Source organism: Colius striatus, chromosome 5, assembly GCF_028858725.1.
Source record: "Colius striatus isolate bColStr4 chromosome 5, bColStr4.1.hap1, whole genome shotgun sequence".
In the NCBI taxonomy this organism is placed as follows: domain Eukaryota; kingdom Metazoa; phylum Chordata; class Aves; order Coliiformes; family Coliidae; genus Colius; species Colius striatus.
Genome location: NC_084763.1, coordinates 44,751,037 through 44,773,100, shown reverse-complemented (window position 1 = coordinate 44,773,100; position 22,064 = coordinate 44,751,037). Strand labels below are relative to the sequence as shown.

General features: G+C 39.0%; 1 protein-coding gene across 1 annotated transcript in view; it reads left to right on the top strand.

The window, feature by feature from the left end:
• Positions 1 to 22,064, top strand: part of ADARB2 (adenosine deaminase RNA specific B2 (inactive)) — a 321,856-nt gene that overhangs the window by 38,462 nt on the left and 261,330 nt on the right. The window lies entirely within an intron of this gene.

Genomic DNA, 22,064 nt, shown 5'->3' with positions numbered 1-22,064 from the left:
TGTTACATACTCAAATATCTATGTTTACTTCACTGTAGACAAGCTGTGAGCAACAACAGACAAGTATCATATAAACTCTTAACAGCAATCATGGTCTTTGCAGTACCTAGAGTGATTTGAGATTGGATTCAGTACTGTCCTACTTGGTGACTGATGCTGGTTTGAGGTTGATAAAGCAGACAACCAAAAGCAATGTTTATTATCTGTCCTAGAATGCTAAGACTGAAATACCGGCAAAGCTATTTCAGGTGTCTTCTGGAAGAGTATGGGCTTCGTCAGGCTATGTACAACTCTTGGTGTGATCTGGAAGAGAACATACAAACTGGACTACTTTTATACATCAGCAGAAATATATGAGCAGTACTTCATTGAAACTTCCTTTATCTGTATTCTACTTGTTACTTTTCTATATCTTTTATTCATACTTTCTGATTTCTTTGATATTTTACATTACTGACCCCCACTGCTTCACTGGAAGCCTCTTCAGTAGCTTTGGATCTCAGTCTAGTACTTGATTATTATCCTTAGTCCAAAATCCAGGATGACATTTTACTCCTGAATCTGCACTATTTCACACATATTGCTAGTCCCTTTAACTTCATTGGTACTTTCATTTCAGTGAAACTGACATGCAAAGTGCCTGCTTAAATGTAAGCATGCACTTGTTTGCACAAAGAGGAAATTTAGCAAATCATAGAATCGCAGAAGGATAGAGGTTGGAAGGGACCTCTAAAGATCATCTAGTCCAATCTCTCTGCTAAAGCAGTTTCACCTATGTCAGGTCACACAGGAACATGTCCAGGTGGGTTTTGAAAACCTCCAGAGAAAGACACTCACCCTCCCTGGGCAGCCTGTGCCAGGGCTCCTTCACCCTCATGGTAAAGGAGTGTTTTCTTAAGTCTAAGTGGAAATTTTGTGTTCCAGCTTTTGTCTATTACCCCTAGTCCAATCACTGGACATTGCAGAAAAAAAGTGTTGCCTCAACCTCTTGGCATGCACCTTTCAAATACTTGTATTAATGAGATCCCCCCTCAGTCTCATGGTCTCCAGGCTGAACAGTCCCAGTTTCCACAGCCTTTCCTCATAAGAAAGATGCTCTAGTCCCCTGATCATCTTGATGGCCCTGCATTGGACTTTCTCCAGCAGTTCTCTGTCCTTCTTGAGTTCCCCTGCTATCCAACTTTTCCTTCATGTGTTTAGAGATGGCATCCAGAATGAGCTGTTTCATCACCTTTCCAGGGATGTAGGTGAGGCTGACCGGTCTGTAGTTTTCCAGGTTCTCCTGCTTGCCTTTTTTGAAGACTGGAGTGGCGTTGGCCTTCCTCCAGTCCTCAAGCACCTCATCAGTCCATCATGATTGTTCTAAAATGATGAAGAGTCACTTAGCAATAACATCAGCCAGCTCCCTCAGCACTCGGTGCAACTATGTCTATTCAGTTAGGTAAGAGTTACTGTTACATCTGATATTTTTATTTTATAACCTTCATCACAAAGAAATTGCTTCTTTCTCTTTTCATTTAACAGACTAACCAGAGATTATTTTTAATTTTTCCCTATATGTATCTCACTTCTACTTTTTCTAGTACATTCTTGAACAGTATTTTGACCTCTACATAATGATGTACATAGGTTAGTAACATTGATCTTGTAAAGTTTTACCCTTCAGGTCCCATATAGATCATCAAATAGGAAGGTGAAGAATGCCTACAAAATGTTTAGTTCTGCTTTGCAATACAGAGGATTCAAGAAATTGGCAAAAATAATTGCAGGAGGTTTTATTTTATGCTTCAAGTGAATAAGCCTGACTTTGGGATGTTTGTACTCCTTTTTTTCTTGTAGAAAGACCCAGTGGCTGAGAATATTGGATGGAAAGGATGGGATTTTGTTTTGCAGTAGTACAAGCGTAGTGTGTTTTTTGAATGTGAATGTGGTCTCATTGGCAGGGTTTGCACACAGATGTGTGGCATTAACATAGTGGATAATTGGATATTGCAAATGAATTATCCAAATGTGGTGACTAACAGGATAATGTCCCTAGCTGATGTATTCAACACTCCTTTAACATTAAGGAAAAAAAAAGATATAAATGTGCCTCTTTACATTTGGATTTTTTTAAATCAGTAGCAGTTGATAATGTAATTCACTATGTTTGTGTAGACACATACGTTCTTATATGCAATTTACATATTTATATAAAGAGAGGTATGCTTATAGTATATATATCCTGTTATAGTAGATGTGATACATATTGAAGTTCTACCAGAGAGCCTTGGCATGTTAAGAAAAAGGTTGATCTTATAGCACAATGCCAGAGGATCACCCATTACATCTGTAAGAGTTATGATGACAATGTTTAGATAAATAAATAAAAAAGCTGAAAAAGAGGAAAACTGGGAGAACCAGCTATCAAGAATATTCTATATTATCACAGATACTAATCAGTCAGAGGATATTCACTGATATTATCAGTTGAAAATCTACACATGATTATTTTCCTCCACTTTTTTTCTTTAATTGCGGGATTTTTTTGAGTTTACTCATATTACGTAGTGTTCGGTCTTGGTCACTTTTGTCCCTTGTGTCGTACAAAACTACACTGTAAGAAGAAACTATTTTAATTTTTTCAGTGAAATACTGTTGTCTACTGTTTTTTCTTATAGAAGTTTTTCTAAGGTTTGTTTTCCTACAAGTTAAATGAAAATGTCATGGTGACTTATCCTTTCAGATCCCAATGAAAAAAATTAATTGCTTTCCTCTCAATCATTATTTGTAGAGTATTATTCACTTTATTTCCAAAATTAGCCAAAGTTTCCAAAATTGTATCTACCAGCAAAACTGATTGAAATATAGCCTAGCATCTGAATTCATACAGTTTGACTAGCATCCTGGTTTGTATTTGGCTACTATGCCTGCAATTAATATTTCTGATTATTATTTTGAGGAATGTTTCAGGGGCTAGATGTCCTACAGGACTTGAATTTTTTTCTTTGAAATTTAGCTTTGGAAAAAATTAACTGGTCATCACTATAGGTACGAAAATTGCTTGATCTGTACTGTCCAAATGAAAACTAACTTTTCTTGTCACCATTATTATCAGCACAGTTCATGTGTTTCCTAAGGTATGTGGCTGGGCTGCTGATATCTTACAATCTGTAGGCAGCCTGGGTAAAACTTAAGACACTTTCCCTTGTAATATTTTTAATAAAAATAGGTACACAACACATTCATTGACAGGTGTTCAGGTGTCACAGTTTGGATTATTGAAGCCAGAAAACAAATCAGATATTACCTTGGTCTTTTATTGTTTTTTGTGATATTTATTGTAATTGATGGGGGAACGGGGGAGGCTCTTTAGTGTGGATTTTTAGACCATAACAATGCCATCAAATCGTAGAGTGGTAGGATGGGAAGGGACCTTTAGAGATCATCTAGTCCAACCCCCCTGCAGAAACTACCCTCCACTTTTTAAAGGATTAAAATGTTATTTTACAAAAGCATTCTTCAAGTTTGCTTGCTGAACTGTGCTTCAAAAATAAATTCAGAAAATAGATAAATCGCATTGTTACCATCTTGAAAATTATGCACAATATTAGGCATAAAGGTCACAACATTTTTAACTATTTGAATTCATAAGATGTACAAAGCAGACTAAATCCATCAAAGGACCCGCTCCTGGCTGACATATGTACACCAGATGGATGTACATGCTGTTACATTAATTTTAATGACTTTGCCTTAAAAGGTATGCAGTTAGGTGTGCCAAAGACCCAACATTTGTATGCAATGGGAAAAGCATAATGTTGTATTTCTGGGGTTAAGAGGAGAAGGCAGCAATAGTAATGAAGAGCTGCACAAGAAAGGGGTTTAAAAGACACATGGGGCTGTGAAAAATATGTTTTATTATGAAAGCTTTCTTTTTTAAAAAAGCAAAGCCTTCCAAAACAACTTACCTTGCAGACTTTTAAAACTAAGTTAATAATTGACTTAAGAAAATAGCTGCATCTGTGTGAGTTAATAAAGGTATGTTTCTGTCAGTACATGGCTTAAAATGGAAATTTAAGACACAACACAAAATTGTGTGTTTGTTTATTCGAGACAGGATATATTTATTACTCTCTCTGTAGTTCTATGGTTACATGCTGTTAGAAATCACTAATGCTGATCCTATAAAGAATGAAATTTTGCACTTCCCCTCAACACGGGGATACTGCAGTATAAATTAGAGCTGAACGCTAACCACAAAACCATGGAATGCAGACTAGTACTGTTCCCTTATTTACATCAGGCTTATGGGTACAGCACATTGAATCTTTAACACAATATCTGGGTCCCTTTCAACCCTTAATATTCTGTGATTATGTGTGACGCCTTTGACCAGCCTGTAATTCACAACAAGCTTTGTCTGTATGTCTAATAGAAGCAGTAGTTTCTTTGACCATCCAGCTTTTCCCATATCTGCACTGTAAAGCCGTTGATTTTGCATTTTATTGTAGGAGCAGGGGCCTCTCTTTCAGGTAACTGGAGAAGCCTACCACAACGACCCATTGTTATGATAGCTGTGGAAATATGCTAAATTTTGACATGGTCAATGTATTCCAAAGTATAGACGTGCAAACCGGGACCTGATTTACACTCATCTCTGTTTGGATGAAGTTAGCTTATGAATTATTTCCTTTTGCCCCTCTCTCCTTGAGTCTGCCCTGATTTTACCATTACCTTCATGGGTCAAGGACTAGCACTTTTTTTGTCTTTGTACTGGCCCAAATACTGTCTCAAGCTTTTAGATGAAGGCATAATACAAGTCACATTAGAAAAATTAATTGGAAATGAAAACGTGCTTTAATCTTGGAGTGGAGAGAGGAATGAGAGTTGGAGGAATGGAAGTGCAAAACATGATCACAATGACTGAATTTCATCTTAAACCATACTTGACCCTTTCATCACAACCAGCAATTTAAAAACAGTCTTAAATATTAACTTAGCTGTGACTTGATAACATGCTAGGAAAGCTTTGCAGTCTCATAAAGGCATTAAGAGACTTATTGATGAATTTTATCGTATAACACAGAAGCTGCCTAATCCCTCAAAATGTGCTTAAACGAGAAGGGAGATCAGTGTTGCATACTGGAAATGTCAGCATGAAATGAGAACTATTAGCGCAACGTCATGACACACGTCTCATGACAAGACAGCAACTGCTGCCACGCTGCCAAGAGCATCGTTTTAAAGGGTGACACATAGGTTCAAAGCATGTCTTTGTAGTAACAAACAGGAGACTATAGTGTTGATTAGTCAAGAGGCAGCAATCCACATTGGTGCCATTGGGGGTTAGGAAAGAGCAGCCTCATCCTTAAAAGACATTTTTCAAACTCTGTAAAAGCTGAGTCCTTTCCTGAGACATGTATCCTCTCCATTCAGTCTCTTTCTTTGTCTTGTCCACAAGTTGAGGGCAATCCAGGTTTTCACAGGGGAAATGACAGCAACTACTTATAGTGACCCTCTTGTCCCAAAAACCTAATCTGTTATTGGCCATTAGAAGTAGTTTACAATTCCCTGGAAAAAAATACAAAGCTATCAGATTTTAACTCTGCCTTTGAGGGACTTAGCAGCTGCTGTCTAAAACTTTGCAGCTCTTTGAACTAAATGGTGGTTTGGAAGATGGCAGTTCAGAAACACTGCTGTTTGTTAGTAATATTCACTGTCCAATAAGCTACAGAAGATCATCATCTGTCTGTTCAAAGTAAATATTTAAGGAAGAAATATAAAAGTAAAGCACTGGCTTTCAGCTCTATAGCCCTTATCTAAGGGAAGAAAGTCGATAGATGGGAAGGATTTGACATGGAATCTAATTTTTTTTGTAATTTGTCAGTGCACTTAAGTCTGTCTGAAATACAGGAGCCTTAGAAGGATGAGACAGATTTGCTTTTTATGGGATGAGAAAATCCAGGAGGTTTTTTTTTCAGAATTTCTCTATGAAGACTATTCATTTCTATCACCATAAAGAAATGAGGAGATATTATATAAATTTTAAGACAAGGCAATCAATTTCTTGTCTGATGTTGGTAAAGGCAGAATTCTAAGTCTGATTGGCAGAAGAAGCCCTAGGGCTAGCCACTAAAGATGGCCATTATCATTTATTAAGCAGGTGTTGAAATGAATTGGTCTTTTATCGTAATGCAGATTTACAGTGCATTAGGCAATCCATTTTTCAATTTAGTGTACTGCCTCTGATAAATTAACAGATGTCGATTGATTTTTTTTTCTTCAGTCCCCCTGTTTACACCTGACAGCCAGTGCTTTATAGCTGAGCAGTTATTTGAAGTTATAAACATTATAATTAGCAATTTTTTAATTAGGCTGACAATTAACAGGAGATTTGCAAAGCTGCTAATTTGACATGTCATACTCTCCACAGTGTTTATGTTAACCACTACTTGAGTGAATTCAATTGAACAGAACTACAGTGTCTGAAAAATCAATCTCAGAAGAACCCTTTTCCCCACTTGGCTAACATTATGGCACTTCAGGCAGAGAAGTGGGACTTCAATGAAATTTTGCAATATGACAGACAATTCCAACAATTGAAGTTTAAACAATGTGCCCATGTTAGCTCAGAGATGCAATTAAACATGACGTGCCAAACACAGGCATATTCTGGGCTCTTGTACTAACGTTAGGATTTAAAAGTTTTATTTTATTAAGGACTAAGACCAAAAGAAAACCAACAACCACTGAACCCCGAACAACAAAGTGTCAGTCCTGAAGAGAACCTTAGCTGTTTGAGTTGAACAAAGGAAAAATACCTTTTTCTAGTGTTTAGATGCTCATTGATGAAATCTGTCCCTCCTCTTGGGTGGTGCAAAATGCCCTTCTTTCTGAATTTTCTCTGTGAGAGTTACCCACTGAATGCTATTGACAATCTTGACATAGTGAAGGCTGAGTAGGTGCAAGGCAATACAGGGGTTGGAGTGCTCAGCAAGAAAGAGGAGCTTGGGTAGGTAAAGAGAGAACTGACAAAAAGTTGCCTGCCAACACCAGGGTTCAGATACATTGATGGGGCAACCTGAGAAAAGGTTTGTGGTTAGCTGCAGTTGAAAGGATCAGAAGCAATCTGTTCTTAAGTAATTTCTGTGACTTAAGATAATTACATCCACTTTGTAAGGGAAGCAAGGCTAGCTTTTAAATGCAAATGGACTTGATTTTGACTGAGAAAGCTCTCTGCCTTAAAGAACATGAGTATTTCCTTCTCTTGTATAGATGTTTTCTCAACTTTATTTCAGGGAGTTTTGTGCATCCAGACATGTACTTTCATCAGATACCCATTTCTTTTGTATTCTGTTTCTGAATTGGCTTCTCATTCTCTCCACTTAATGGCTCATCTGGTTGAAGCACAATCAGCCCTTAAACTAGAATATGATAACAATAAAAAGAAAGGGAAAAAAATGCAGCCTCTTGCACATCTTTGTGAAATTCTACTTCTTTAATCCTCTGCAGCCATTGAAGGATATCCACACCCCTTCTCATGTTAGCCTTTCTTCTCTGAGGTCCTCACTTGTTATTGAGGTGAGTTGCATCCCTAGCTTGATGGGCGGTGAAGTACCAGGAAGCGCAGAAAGTGCTGCTCTCCAAAATACTCCCACCCTGCGATCTCCCCACAGGAACTCCAAAGAATATCTAGACACAAAGTTATATAAACCTTTCATTCTACTGATACCTTTGCCTCCACATCTGTGATTTTAGCCATTTTCTGAACTTACCTGCTTCCTAAAAGCTGTGTGAGAATGAACAGGGTGAGATACTTACTCAGATTTCACTCCAGTCCAATGGGAAGATAAAGAAAAGGGCTTATTTAAAGGTTGATCTCAGTAAAGATGTCAGGAGTTGATTCAAAATGGCAAATACTCGGTGTATGTCTCACCTCTGATGTGGAATTTAACAGGCAAATAGTATCCTGCTTAAATTAAAAATATGACGGTGACATGGCATTGAATTAATTTCATTTCAATACTGAAGATTTTACTTCCTGGGAGTCTTGCATGAAGTCACCAAGGGACACATCCTTGGCTGGTACAGGTTGTCACAAGATGTGCCTCTGCAATAGGGTGTTTTCTCACACAGAGTTAATGATTTCATTTTCCATTTCCTTTCTGTGACTAAATAGGCACAATTTTGGGTTCACAACTCGGTATGTTTTATAACTTAGAGAACCAAAATGCCTGTTTCTTTCTAGAGCAATTAGACAGAGTATCTTAAAACGGCTCTATCAGAGCAAATAGGGAATCAATACCAAATGAGTTATAATTAAATACTTGAAGCTTCGGTGCTAGCATCTTACATTTTTGAGCTCAGACAGTTCTAATTAGTTAGATGCATACCATATTTGACATAAGGTATATTGAAGAATCTATCTACTATTTGTTTTATGTCAAATCCTGGTTGCTCATTTCAAACTGTGAGTCAAACAGTGCTCCCAAGGAGTGCTATTAATGGATGGCGTACCTTTTTTTTTTCCCCTGTGAACCAACACCCACCTCTGAAGGAGCAATTCTTCCCTGAGTCAGAAAAAAAAGTATTTAATCATGACTAGCATTCACTGAAGAGCTCATCTTCCTTACGTTGATTGGACAGGGAAGAGAGAAAGTTCTGGATTATGAAGACGTCCTTGGGAAACTAAGAGTCAAGGAGAATTCAAGAAATGAGTAGGAGGGGGCCTTTCACAGGGAAATTTTTGAAAAGGGAGAAGAAAAGGGGATAGATTGTTTAAAATCTCAAGTTCTATCTGGATTTTCCTCATCAAAAAGCCAAGATACTTGTGGTAGATGAACAGATTTCTAGACAATATACATACAGATCACAGTTGAATCAAGAAGAAAAAAATAATCTTGGGAGAAAGTAGTGAGGGGGAAGCAGTAATAGTGAATCCTGAAGATAGTTATTAGAGAAGATAGTTCTAGGCACTAATTATGAAAAAAGAGCAGAGAGTTATCTGTCCCTGCCAGCATGGGAGATGGGATCGCTATTTGAAGAGACCTAGAGATGGTGTGGGCTACAAGGATGGTATATGTGGCACTAACAGGCTTCACCCCATAAAGATAGCAAACCCTACAGCCAGAGTGAAACTGCACATCGTGAGGGAAAATAAATCTTTGCCATAAAGTCCAATAAAATACATACTTTGAGAAAGGTGTGGGAGATTGTTTAACTCCTCAAAACAAACTGGTCAATGCCATTATAGCCTTTTGAAACTCCAGCATAATGTCAAGAAGACCTCATCCCATTTCGAAAAAAGAGACACTCTGCTAATGAACATCCCAGAAAAGGACATGAACCACACTCTAATTGAGAAAACTATTTATTTTGAGCTGTTTATTTAAGCACAGGAGGATTCCTAATGGAGCCATCAGACCTCACTCATTGGCTAATAGTTTAATTAGGCCCATCTGGTGGAGGCTGTGGAGAGAACTGTCCCAGTTCTTATATTGGCAGAGAGGTAATTTGTCATCCTGTGGCCCAGTGACTGGCACGTGAACATCTCTAAAGCCAAACAGAAGCTCAGCAATCTGTCTCACATGAGAATAGCTAAGAGCTGTTGGAGGCATTTGTGTGGTTCACCTTGGCACACCAAGGTGAAATGAGACTATTGCAAAGTATCCTTGAGATAACCTCAGCAGAAAAATTCAGTATTCTTGAAAGTCAAATTAATCTTACCATTGTCAGCCAAACTGAATATATGGAAAAGGTTTTTCCTCCATTTTTCCCAACACCTCCTTTTCTGTTGCATCCTGACAATGTGGTAAGGATATTTTCTATCAGTTTCTGTTCAGATACAAATTTCATTCCTAAAAAATCTTGGAACAAAATAATTTCCTTTTTGGATAGGAGGAAATTGCTGGCTTTAAGAAATCCTCTTTCTCAAAAATGATAGGAAGTGATGGAGCTGCAAATAAAGAACAGCACTGCAGAGACTTCACACAACTGTAACCAGTTTGTACGCTAAGTTGATAAAAATATGGTTTAATTCAACTGAAGATCGAAAAAACTTCATAACTGTAGCAGCAACTGCCTTAAAAGCTGAAATGAACATTTTCTTCTCAATCTGGTGTTTATTGTTACTAATGTTAGAAGATGTTAAAGCTGCCACTGCCCCTTTAGGGGTAACATGTAAGAAAACATGGAACAAGTGGAAGTTGTATTGCATGTTTGTTTATCCACTAGTCTTTATGTGACACTAACTCTTCATCCTAGTATAACCTAGTGCCTTTTCCAAAACTCTGAAAGCACTTAATATGTCAAATATTTTTTGTTTTGTTTTTTACAGGCTCATAATGTCATTGTTGACTAAAGTAAAAGTAAGAAGCTCATATGATGCAAACGTAGCAGTTTCCATTATAAATGATACTTGAAGAGTCTGAATAGCCTCGGAGGAGGCATCATAGCTTAAAAAAAATCTGTTAATAAATCACTTAGCTTTATATATCAGGTACATATCTATACCTTAAGAAGCACAAAATGGAGACAGTACAGAGATTAAAAGAATCATAGAATGATAGGAGTTGGAAGGAACCTCCTTCAAGGAGATCATCCAGTCCAACCCCCCCTGCAGAAGCAGGATCACCTAGATAAGGTCACATAGGAACATGTCCAGGCAGGTCTTGACCTCCAAGGAAGGAGACTCCACGACCTCCCTGGGCAGCCTGTTCCACTGCTCCGTCACCCTCACAGTGAAGTAGCTTTTTGCTTATATTTAAATGGAACTTTTTGTGTTCCAGCTTCATCCCATTACCCCTTGTCTTGTTGCTCGATAAAAGGACTGATACCTAAGAACTGAAAGCAGATGAAGTGGTTGTTTGAATTAATCTCATGGATAAACAGTCCATTGTGATCCCTTAAACAAAAAATAGTACTGTACTTATGTTTTTTCTGTGCCTGGCTATATTCACAATTGTTTTCTCAGTGTAAGTTAATGTGGGTTTTTTTTATGGTAGGATTTTTTCATGAGCTAGACATTGTAGAACCAAAGTGCTGCGTTTGAATACCATAACTTGTGCTTGAGCAACATGATCTAGTGGAAGGTGTTCCTGCCCATGGCAGGACGTTGGACTAAATGGTCTTTGAAGGTCCCTTCCAACACAAACCAAGCAATGATTTTATGAAGCTGTGTTTTGCTGCTTTTCTCACCTTGTCTGTTTGTGCATGTTGCAGATGCACAGTCATGCGTTCATACTTTCTTGATGCTAATTCCTGTATATAGTTCTTACAATGAATAGACATGTTTTAAAATTCACACAAGTGAGTTCAAAGAGTTTCAGGCTGAAGTTTCAAACATAGGAAATAATGCAGTTTGCTAAAATTCTGCCAGTCTAGTTGCCCCTCTAATTAATTTGGCTTCATATGCAAGTACAAGCATCATTAGTTCGTATAATTTTTAGCAACATCCTGAAAGAATCAGCAAGTCAGTTTTGTGCTCAGCCTGATAAACTGTCGAGACAATTTTGCCTGCAAAGCTAACTTGTGCAGTGCAAATATTTACCAAGAGATTATCTATTCTTAAAACAAAGTCACTAATCCAGGTTGTCTCTTCCAGACATAATTCTCAACATGTATACTGAGTGAGCTAAAAGCATAGTAACAAAAATGTTTTGCAGTGTAAGAGCTTCATGATCATCTGCTGCCTTCACCCAAATCTCTTTTGAAAGCTCATTGTTGTGTGTCATGCTGCATTGTGAATTTGGCTATGTTTACAAAAGTAGAGGAGACAGTGATTAAAGTGAAAACATTTTGCTATTTATATATGCACTTGACTGGTATTAACTGGTATTTTTTATTCTATCTGATCAGTTTTCTCCTCACTCACCTGGCTCACTTGTCAACACCGTGTGGGCCAGGTGACAATCTTCTTGTTCTTTGTTTTCCAGATAAAATCGGTACTTCTATGATACAAATACTTCATAATAAATGAAATGCTGCTACAGTTGCTCATCAGTGCGCCTACTTGCTACTGGAAAAATGCAAGGGTGCCTCATGGAGTTTGCTAAACTTGAACAGAATTGATCTGCAATCATCTTTACACCAGCAAAGATGACATACAGAAATGATGCCCTGGAGATTAGACTAGCCTGAAGCTATACTGTAGAGCTCCACAAACCACAACAGCCTCATCCCTTCCAGCTTAAATGGTGCAGTAGTGGCTTTACAAAGTGGGGAGTTTTCACAGGAGCTGCACCCTTGAGTCCTGGTGCTTCAAGAAAAAGCAAATAGGAGAGGTGCCCAAGACGCGGGACTGCCTGCCTGCTCCACCCAAGGGTGAAAAGAGCAGCTGCCTAATACGTGCAGTGAAGAGCAAAAATGATATTGGGATAGCAGATTACTTTACTGTGACCAAGAGCAAAGTGCTGGATTACTTCAGGGAACTCAGGGAACCCCAAAGTAGATTAAAGGAATATTTTTCCTGTGAAGAATGAGAAAAAAAGATATCAAAGGTTTCTTCACTCTTACATGTTATAAAAAGGCAATTCAACAGAAGAAGGCTCAAGCTATCAATTTATCTTTGTGGGAGACTATATGGTTGTTTATCTTCTTTAATTATGCTTCAAAAGAAACATGATGCTGTAATAAATAACATTAGGCAGCAATAAAGGGAACAGCACAGAGAGCTGCCTGTAACTTGTTCCCCTCATCCTCATTTTAACCTCTATGCAAGTGTGGGGTTTTCCATGTTGTTTCAGATATGCAAGATTGTGATATTTCTGGAAGCAAGTGAAACACAGCTGCTTGCTGATTAAGGGGGTACAGGAGATGGCAGGATTACATTAGTATGATGCATGTGCTGCTACTCAGGGACCAGCAAGTTCCCAATTTCAGTGCCAGATACACACACACACACGGTTGCACCTGAGCACATCTAAATATGTAGCATTTCCACCAAAGCCTGTTTGGTGGAACAGATCTTCTGCATGGTGAAAGTGCCTTCAGAAATTTTACAGGGCTTACTTGAGAAGGTTTTCACTCAGGACACTTAGAAAGAGGTTTGCTTTCCAGGTTAAGTGAATGGCATATCTCTGAAGTTTGCATCTTGCTTCACTCCGGACACAGCTTGGGCAGTCACATTCACCCATCTTTCATGTTGCTTGGTATTTAGAAGCAAGTGAAAGGGAATTAGTTTAAACTTTTTCTGGTATAAATTTGGCCCTGAAGCTTTTTTGTAATCATGCTGACAGTAATGTAATAATTTATCTTTCAGACAAGTGTAACAACAGTGTCATAATTTCAAAAGCTAAACAGTGTTTCATATTTCTTTCAACAGGAGAGAACTGTTGGGATTTTCATGTATGTTTTGCCTTTGTAAAATAGAAGTTGGAGGGTGAAACATAGATCATCCTTCACGCTCATTAGCATTTTAATGGCTTCTCAATTGTTAACAGATTTGACGTAGCTACTAGAAAGATATGACTGGGTTGTGATTTACGTCTACACTTTCCAATACTGTAGTAGTCAGTTATATTACATTTTACTAAATATAATGTCAGGTCTCTGAAATAAATGTTCAACCTTTTAAAAAAATAATAAAGACAATGATAAAGGAAAATGCCAGTTTGCCCTCTCCAGTGTCTTTGCAAAGTGATAGTTCTCATTTGTTGTTTTTACAGAGCACAGAAAATTTTCCCTAGTAGAAATAATAATTAATTGTATAATTAGAAAATAAAAGGTCAGTACATTCTGCACAACTTAACCTTATAGTGTAATAGCATAAAGATATTTTTAATATATGACTCGATGTTTTTATCAGGAAGAAAGTATTTGGTTTGGCTTATTAAATAGTAAACATCCTTCTGAACATGTACAGACCAACTAGGATGTAGCTATGCATGTAGTATAGCAGTATATATATATAGAGAGAGTATATAGCTATACTGTGCATATGTTTAAAATTCTCAGAAGCTATTGACTCCAGAAAGAGCTGTCGAACCAAAGAGCATCGTGGCATTGTATTTAGGAATATTCATAGTGTCAGGAATTATTTGAACTATCCAAATTAAACTGCAGAGTACATATGAACAGAGCCTTGCTAACTCACTCTTACCATCCAGAAATAGGCTTCTGTAGTCATAGAATCATAGAATCATAGAATGGTAGGGTTGGAAAGGACTTTTAGAGATCATCTAGTGTAACCCCCCTGCAGAAGCACGGCATCTCCCTCTTCTTTCTTCATCCCTCAAGGCAGGGCAGAACCTAACACTGGATGCAATATAGGTGTTCTGGATCTAAACACCGGCAATATGTATTTGGCATGCCTCTCTTTCGACTCTGATTTGACTTCACAGTTCACCAGTCATTGCCCAATAGTTACATGTCCAATAGCATCAGGGCAAGCCAGAATCCAGAACATCACCGTGATCACCAGAAGGTCTAACAGAATATGTTTTCTTCACAGGAGTGTCATTATTGACATCACTGAGAGTTCAGGATTTTCGAACGAGAGCTTCCTTTGTTCAGAGAAATCATCATCTCATCCCACTACGGCAAGCAGCATTTGAGGTGTTTTTTTCCTTTGGAATTCTCAATTTTATATGCCATCTCCTTCTAGACAACTGTCCACAGAGAATATTTATGGGGAAGGAGACACCACGTGCATTTCACCATAGGATAGTAATGTGCCTGTGCTGGCTGTGTTATGGTCTAGAAAGTCTCCAGTGGAAGCTGAACAGTACTCATACATATGCTATCAATTTACTTCAGCAGAGAGGCTTTAATACAACAGATAGAAAATTTCAATATAATCACCTGTGCTGTACTTACTGTATGGAGACAGAGTATTTGAGTTTTCTGGTGTGCTGATTCAGTGTTTCATGACTTGGTAGACTGAATGGAAAACTGCAAGTTCTGTTTGCTATTTTTAAAAGAAAGAAAATAGTCTGGAAGGTCCCCTTACACAACTAGTCCAGTAGGCTGATAATCAAATGGCTCTTTTGGATCTAAAGATCTGTTAATTTTCCTCAAACTAGGGGTGACTTGAATGCATTGGATTAGATATTTCAATATTGACTGTAACTGTCTGAGGAGAGCTTTTGTGTCCTATCGTGTTAACCTTTGCTTGAACCAGAATATAAAGACTTTCTGGACTTGTAGATTATCAAGCTGGTGTAATTACCTCTCCTGTATTGGGGGGAAGAGGGGAGGGGGGCAAGAAGTGAGGCAGGTTTTCCCAGAGAGGGCATAGCTTGAGATGGTATTTGCACAGTGCTGTTAGAAAGTGCCTTGAATGCACTTTTTGTCACATCGCAAATTAGTTTCCTTTCTATCAGAAAGTTAGACTCTAAAAATGTAAAATGTCTGTGGCAGAGATTTCTGGCTGCCAACAAAAGGCTCACTTACGTGAGGAAAAAAATTTAAAATGCTTCTGAGTCATTGTGAAAAATACGGGCCATGACTGTGTCTGCAAAACCCCATTGAGCTGAAGCACTGGCGACAAGAAAAATTGCATTCATACCAGTGTGATCATCATCTGTCCATTCAGCCCAGTGCTCTCCAGGAAAAGACAAAGCTGGAGTGACAGCTAAAGGAGCAGTCTGTGCCTTTCTGTGTCACTGCTTGTGCTAACCTGTGGCACCACACAAGAGCGACGGGTAGAGGAGTGTGAGAAAAGAAGCCTTCTGCACAGATTTCTTTTTCCTCCTCTCTTTTCTTCATCCCTAAAGTCTTGATATAAACTTGCTGTGATAGATGCAGGTGGCTAAAAATAGTGTGGTTTTTGTGTACTATACAAGCAAGTGAATAATTTTCTGCTGTAAGCAGGATGCCAAGGGACAGCAAAAACCTGATGGTAATGGCAGGTAAGGTACGATGATGGAGTGCAGATTCCAGCCCACTAAATCAGTGGCAGAGTACTTGGCACATTTGCCAATGCTGCTGCAGCTGGAGAAAAGCCCTGGGGAAACAGTCCCTGCATTTAAAAATTATGCTTGAGATATACAAGTATTATATTAGGAGTTTGATAATTTATCCTTGCAGCATAGGAATCCTGCAATAACAAGTGATAGTTCTTGTTGCCTTACTTGTTGCAGCTTATGCCTCCTGGATTTTCAGATTCTCTGCTTCTAGCCAAGAGTATACCATATATATCTCCTCAAAAGTGTAATTGTCTTGGGGCATGAAAGTTTAAAAATTACAGTAAATGCAGCACAGAATCTAGGAAGAAACCATCACAATCAATTCAGATTTTCCTGCTTGTACCTCTTGTATCATCAGCAGGGCAACTGGAAGTTATTTCAAACAATCATATCAGATGAGACACTTCTTATGTATAAGATTGTGTTCTGACTTTTGGACAAGTAGAAATCCACTATAACAATTCCCATTTTGTCACTTTGGTGAGTATAAATCCATTATTTGGCATCTAATGCCATACTGACTATTACTAGGAGCAGTTTCCATCATCTGGAATGAAACCCTAATCCTTTTGAAGTCTAACAGCAAAATTCCTGTTGACTTCAGTAGGACAGATTTAACTCCCATAGCTGTGCAAGGTCGTAAGTCACCTGCCACCATCCAGATCGTTGAGCACTGGGTATTTTTATCAAGTCGACCTCATTTACTGAGTTGCCTCAGAAAGTCTGATTAATCTCAGAGAAGATACAATTGGAATAAAGCAGGTGTCTTCCTAATTGGAAAGTGGAGGAGGCTGAGTTTTAGAAGAGGTATTTAGTGCTAAATAAGGAATAGAATCATCTCCCTCAGGAGCTTGAAATCCTTTAAAAACTTTTACAGCATCCTTTCTTTGCCTCTGGATGGAGCTTTTCATGTCCCAGAAGGACGCACTTCTGTATCCTCACCAGGTTTGCCACACAAGGAACAGTGGAGAGTGCAGCCAGGAAGCAAGCCTGCTATTTTGAGGGGTGATGGATGCTGATGGTGGGGTGCAAAGAGCCAGCTCAGTGTAACAGTGTCTTACCCCTCCTGTGCTCAGTATTCTTAATTGTATGGAGAAACATGTCTGGATTCCTGAGTTGAATAATGGGTTGTGTTTAAATGAGAATACAACTCTATTACTGTATTTGGTTGTACCTTGTCATTGCCTTTGCAAAACTCAACATCTTTTGGGCTATTTCTTTGAATGCTGTTTATCTGTGTTTCCAGACTGTTGAAAGATACCTCACTGCCTGTAATGGCTCCATTTAATTTCTTATGTTTACATATTGCTGATTTTCTGGATCTTTCTGTTCCACATTATTAGTATTTAAACTTACAGCTTTTTAAAATCAGGTGTCAAATTAACCTCAGTTTGCTCTTTTTCCAAGCATTCCTCACTTACTAGAATACCCTGCAAATTAGCTAATTTTCTCTCATGCCTGACATTGGCAGCCAGATAGGAAAGCCAGCTTCACCAACTGGCAGAGGTGTTGGCCCCACTGAGCACAGATGGGGCTCAAACCAGAAGCCCTGTGTTCCCCTGTCAGCAGATCTCTTGATAACTGTGAAAGGAATCCACGTCCTGTGTCAGAGAGCTGAGCTTCTGTGGAAGAGCTCTTCCCACATCTCTCCCTATCATGGCAATGTGCTGCTTAGCATGCTAGTGGTCCCAGGGCCAGCTGACACCCACCTCCCTGAGTGGTACTTACTCTCCCAGTGAGATTTAGCTGAAGTCTAAGATGCGTTTTTCCTCTTAGCAGCAAAGTGCTGCCAGTCTGACTGATACCTTTCCAATACTCTGCTTTAAATGCTTGGGCATTTCAGCAGTGTCTCCAGTTTTTATGTTAATGTTTGCATTTGGTTGCATTCACCTGTCATAAAAGTGACTTGCTGGGCCCTGGCTGCATTTAGCAGCTGTGCTGGTGGCATTTCCTCACTACCATATCCTCCCTCAAATCCCTTCTCAAGAAAGGTGACAGTTCCAAACCATGGCATGCCTGGCAGCTCACTCCTTGTCATGGTTTGGCCCTGCTAACACAGAAGCACCATGATAGTCTCTCACTGCGTGCCCCCGATTCACCCCCACTGTCGTTAGGGTGACTTCCTACAGGAACCATCTTTACAGCTCCTTCTCCTTTATCAGAAAAGGCTGTCATGTCAATCCATGACACTCCTGTTTTGGGTCTCATCTGAATTCTCACTTTTCTGACAGAATACAGGGGAGGTCACAGGCATTTGTCATTTGGCTGCCAGAGGCCTCTCTGGTGCCCAGCATTTAGGCCTTCCTCTCCCTCTCTCATTTGCCCTTTACCTTAAATACTTCCAGGAACAAATAAGAGGCATGGGGAGATCATACTGACATCCAGCTATATTAAGAAAGAGGCAATGAACCAGCTCTTTTTTATTTAAACCAGCTGCAGCCATGTGAGCTATGTGCCATCTTCCCCAGATCTAGGAGAATGTAAACTGACATGTTTTGCATCATTTCTGTCATCAGAAGTAGAACTTCTGATTGCAGAAGACTGCATCCAGGATAAGGTTACAGTTAGGTAGATTAAGGTTACTGTTAAGGCAGATTACTTATAACATGTTACACAGATGATTAAATTTGTATAAAATCACACAGGGAGGACAGCATAACTTGGTTGCTCTGAACAGGATACATTCAGAGAGAAGAAAAATAGCCTCATTTACTTGCAAACATGCAGGAGTTATTTCTTCCTCTGATTTTCTTTCATTTGTTTCCTTATTAGAGGACTATCCATTCAGTGCAAGGACTTTATTTTATATGTGTTTTATGGCTGTATGTGTTGTGAAGTCTCAAGGAATAGCAATAACCATACAACAACAACTTGCAACACATCATGCGCACAGTGCTCAACACAAATCTCTTATTGAAGGGAGATGAAAGACGGCCAGAGTTAAATTACTGGCCTGTGTCTCAGGAGAGCTGAAAAATTCCCTGAGGTCTGTGTCATCCTTCCTCAGCAGTTTCAGTTTCCCATATATAAAACAGAACTTTCTGAGTGCCCTTAATATTTAAAGTGTAAGTTTTGTATACAGTCTTATGGCATATATATGTACTCAGTACTTAGTTCAGCTGGCTGCAGTCTTTTACAAGGCCCCTAGATGCTACTAAAATTTAAATTATGAATCAGTAACTTAGCAGTATTTTCTGTCACATTCACCAAAGATCACCCTACTGAGGTTTGGAGTGCCACATGTTGATTAGACAAGATTTTAAATGTGTTCTTAAAGCATCATGGACAAAAGCCACCAATTCACATGTCTGTCATAAAATGTATACCAAATAAAAACAATTTTAAAAAAGTAGTTAGCATTTGGCTGCATCCAGATTTTAACGTAAGGTACATTTGGAAGATGAGTACAGGTCCCCGAGCTTTCATTTATTACAGCTTTTGTGTAGACCACTATTGCAGTTGGTTTGTTAATTCAGTTATATCTAAATGTCATTTCAGTTTTCATATGAACATTTTGCTGACCTACATACTTAGAAAATTATATTACTTTCCAAAATGTTGGGCTTTTTCTTATTCTCTAAGGGTGAAACCCATATTTTAAGCTACTTGCCTGTATTGCAGTGTAGTTTCTGCACCACTCTTGCCATTATAAATTATTAGAAATCTGTTCATTTTTTCTGTTTAGCTTCAAGTTTAACATAGTCCTTTGAGAGTGGTAATGACAGCTAATGAGACTTTTGAACAGAGTCTTCTGCTGTCTCAAAATGCGTGTATAGCGAGGAGCAGAAAGCTAAGATTCCCTTATCCTGTTTATGACCTGACTCCAAATGATACACACTGGAGAGAAGGTAATTTAGTGCCCATTATTACCATATAGTCCTGCAGCTCCTTTGAAGCTGTCAGCTTCAAAATCAACTCCAGTCATGTACATTCATTTGAAACCTTTGCCAAGCTTTTTATCAAAGTATGACACAGAGCTGCATCCTAAACACGTTCTCTTTCTCTCACACCCAAGTCAACCACTTTCTTGTAATCTAACCAAAGGGAGAGATACTTTGAGGTCCAGGCATATATAGTAACTATTGAAAAATGGTACTAATAGAAGGTACATGCTAATTAGATTACTGAGGTACTTTAAAACGATTTGCTTCCCTTGTAGAGTGTGCAACACGACTAGCATATTAATTCAATTGTAAAGTACATTATTTAAACTCATAAATCATTAACTTCACTTTATAGTGAAGTATCTCATTAAGATGCAGAAACATGGAAATTTGATGCATTTCTGAAAGTTCAAGACAATGCTCAGGTTGTTTGTGAGGTGACAGGTTTGGCTTCTCCTGTGCCTGAAGTCAGGAGAGCAGTTTCTCAACTCTGGAGTCAATATGATCTACTAGTATCCTCCAGCCCAATTCCTTCATCTGCTGACCTTGCTATATGATGTATGGGCATATCACTTAGTACTTGGCTGCAGAGAGTCTGGAGTACTTGTAAAGGTTTTACAAGCTGTGAGGGAATTTGATATCTGAAATAATTTCTTTGCAGAAGGACACAGAGGAACATTTTATGGCCCTTCACTTATTTTATAAGCTGAGCCTTCCCTGGGAGTTTTATCTGCTCTCCCTTCCCTGCTTCTCAGCTGTGATGAGCACAGTGCTAATTCTGTCTGCATGGAGCTATTTCTGTTAGATATTGTTTTCTGGTCTGCATCAGTCTCTTCGTCCTTTGGGCCAGCGATTGCCAAGTACACCTAGAACATGATCCTTGGTGGCTTGTTGTCAGGGAATACAGGCAAATGATATAATCATAAATTCACCCCAGCAAAGTCCATCCAATACCTGAGGGAGTCAGAAAGTCTCTGGCTAACAGGTTAGAAGGGATAGCAGTATCTCAGGCACAGCAAAAGGGAATTAAAATTTTGCCCATTTCTGGATCTCTGATTTAATCTTTCAGTCAAAAGGGCAGAGGTCACTGAAGCAAAACAATATTCAAATTAAGGAAGGGATCTCACAGGTCATGTTAGCTTTCCCCTGGGTTTTTTCTACCTACATAAAGGCACACAGGCTAATCCATATAGAAATCACCTTCTAGTTAATGTAGTAAAATCAGTATATATCTTTGACTGATTTCTTGGTGACTTTGGATGTAATTAAGCATAAGGAGGTCAGGAAACTTACATATGGTACTGAAAGTCAAAAGAATATGGCATCTCTAAAAATTTGGACTTTCAATTGTAAATCACCTGGAACATTAGCACATATGAGATTCATGCAGAAGATTTTAATAGTTTGTGTGTAGACTATATGATCTCTGGCAGCTGAATAAAAAAAACAAACCAAAAAAAACCACGAGAAGGTTATGTATATTGAATATGTTCTTTATCACGTGAAAGTCTATTAATAGAAGCTGAACATACACTTGAAGATGGATTCTCTAGCCTCACCTCCATCCCTGGAAAGGTGATGGAACAACTCATCCTCAGTGTTGTTAACAAACATATGAAGGAAAAGATGGTTATCAGGGAGAGTCAATGTGGATTCACCAAAGGGAATCCTATTTGATATCCAACCTGATAGCCTTCTATGAGAGCATAACTGGCTGGCTAGATGAAGGGAGAGCAGTGGATGTCAACTACCTTGACTTCAGCAAGACTTTTGACACTGTTTCCCATAACATCCTCATCAGAAAGCTCAGGCAGTGTGGCTTGGATGAGTGGACAGTGAGGTGGATCAAGAACTGGCTGAATGACAGAGCCCAGAGGGTGGTGATCAATGGCACAGAATCCAGTTGGAGGCCTGTGGCCAGTGGAGTTCCACAGGGATCGGTTCTGGGGCCAGTCTTGTTCAACATCTTCATCAACAACCTGGATGAAGGAACAGAGTGTACCCTCAGCAATTTGGCTGGTGACACCAAACTGGGAGGACTGGCTGATTCCCCAGAAGGCTGTGCTGCCATTCAGCGGGATCTCGCCCGGCTTGAGAGTTGGGCAGAGAGGAACCTCATGAGGTTCAACAAGGACAAGTGCAGAGTCCTGCATCTGGGAAGGAACAACTGCACACACCGGTACAGACTGGAGATTGACCTGCTGGAGAGCAGCTCTGTGGAGGGGGATCTGGGAATTCTGGTTGATAATAAACTGAACGTGAGTCAGCAATGTGCCCTCATGGCCAAGGTGGC